Source organism: Kogia breviceps, chromosome 1 (assembly GCF_026419965.1).
Source record: "Kogia breviceps isolate mKogBre1 chromosome 1, mKogBre1 haplotype 1, whole genome shotgun sequence".
In the NCBI taxonomy this organism is placed as follows: Eukaryota; Metazoa; Chordata; class Mammalia; order Artiodactyla; family Physeteridae; genus Kogia; species Kogia breviceps.
In genome coordinates, this window is record NC_081310.1 from 137,286,808 (window position 1) to 137,289,097 (window position 2,290).

Genomic DNA, 2,290 nt, shown 5'->3' on the forward strand with positions numbered 1-2,290 from the left:
CTGTATGGGACTCTCTGTGCTTCCTGGACTTGATTAACTATTTCCTTTCTCACAGTAGGGAAGTTTTCAACTGTAATCTCTTCAAATATTTTCTCAGTCCCTTTCTTTTTCTCTTCTTCTTCTGGGATCCCTATAATTCGAATGTTGGTGCATTTAATCTTGTCCCAGATGTCTCTAAGGCTGTCCTCGATTCTTTTCACTCTTTTTTCTTTATTCTTCTCTGCAAGAGTTATTTCCACTATTTTATCTTCCAGGTCACTTATCCGTTCTTCTGTCTTATTTATTCTGCTACTGATTCCTTCTAGAGAATTTTCAATTTCATTTGTTGTGTTGTTCATAATTGTTTGTTTGCTCTTTAGTTTTCTAATTTTGTTAAACGTTTCTTGTATTTTCTTCATTCTATTTCCAAGATTTTGGATCATCTTTACTATCATTATTCTGAATTCTTTTTCAGGTAGACTGCCTATTTCCTCTTTATCTGGTGGGGTTTTGCCTTGTTCCTTCATCTGCTGTGTGTTTCTCTGTCTTCTCATTTTGATTAACTTACTGTGTTTGGTGTCTCCTTTTCACAGGCTGCAGGTTCGCAGTTCCCGTTGTTTTTGGTGTCTGCCCCCAGTGGCTAAAGTTCGTTCATTGGGTTGTGTAGGCTTCCTGGTGGAGGGGACTGGTGCCTGTGTTCTGGTGGGTGAGGCTGGATCTTGTCTTTCTGGTGGGCAGTGCCACGTTCAATGTTGTGTTTTGGTATGTCTGTGATGTTATTATGATTTTAGGCAGTCTCTCTGCTAATGGGTGGAATTGTGTCTTGCTAGTTGTTTGGCATAGGGTGTCCAGCACTGGAGTTTGCTGGTTGTTGGGTGCAGCTGGGTCTTCACATTGAGATGGAGATCTCTGGGAGAGCTTTCACCGTTTGATATTATATGGAGCTGGGAGGTCTCTGGTGGACCAATGTCCTGAACTTGGCTCTCCCACCTCAGAGGCACAGATCTGACACCCAGCCAGCGCACCAAGACCCTGCCAGCCACACGGCTCAGAAGAAAAGGGAGAAAAAAAGAAAGAAAGTAAAAATAAAATTAAAAGTTATTAAAATTAAACAATTATTTAAAATTTAAAATAATTAAAAAGTAATTAATTAAAAAAAGAAAGAAGAGAGCAACCAAACCAAAAACAAATCCAATGATAACAAGCACTAAAATCTTTACTAAAAAAAAGAAAAAGGACTGACAGAATCCTCGGAAAAATGGTAAAAGCAAAGCTATACAGACAAACTCACACAAAGAAGAGTACACATACACACTCACAAAAATAGAAAAAGGAAAAAATAAAATATATATATCTTTGGGAAGTCTGAGTCTTCTGCCAGTGTTCAGTAGGTGTTCTGTGGGAGTTGTTCCATATGTAGATATATTTCTGATGTATTTGTGGGAAGGAAGATGATTTCCACATCTTACTCCTCTGCCATCTTGAAGGTCTCCCCAAGGCTCATTGCTTCATAGATCAGGATGTGGTAAACATTCTGCTAAAGACATCAAGATAATGTAGCCAAAGCTGGTTTTTATAAGAAACTTGGAGTTTTTGTTTTTTTTTTTCAATTCTTGCATCTCAGACCAATGTAAAATTCCAAAATATGAATAAAAGCCACCTGATGACATTTAAATTAGCATCTGAAATACATGTTGTAGATATTAAGCAGATGATTCAAAAATAGACTTTCAATAAACATAATTTTTATTTCTTGATCAAATATTTTTACAGGTAAAAATAATTCAGCTTGCCTGTTTAGTTACTATAGGATACATGTTTGCAAGTTATGGTTATAACCACATTACCCAGCAAGGTTGACTCACTTTATGTTGCAAATTTTTATTCTCCTTTGTGCTGCTTTTAATATACTCAATACATACTTTTTTTGAAAAGAATACTGTGTATAACAATTATTCTTGTGGAACCACGTAATGTATTAAGTGAAACTATTTTAAAAATGCACATCTTCTGTATGTAGTACCCAAAGAAGTTTATATATGTTATATATATATTATAACTTCAGGTTGTTACTCCAGTTACCTGATTTCTTTTTTTAAAGTTTCTATGTTTTATTTAATATACCCAATTAAAGGAGGGACATTATATTGTTAGGCAGTATAGATGGTTAGTTAGTTAGATATAGATGGTTAAAAGTATAAGGTATGTTTTAAAGCTGTAAAGTTATGTTTTTATATAAAAAAGACTTGAATTAAATAATCTGTTCTCACTCTTCAACTGTCACAGGTCAAATATGTTTACTGAAGAAGAG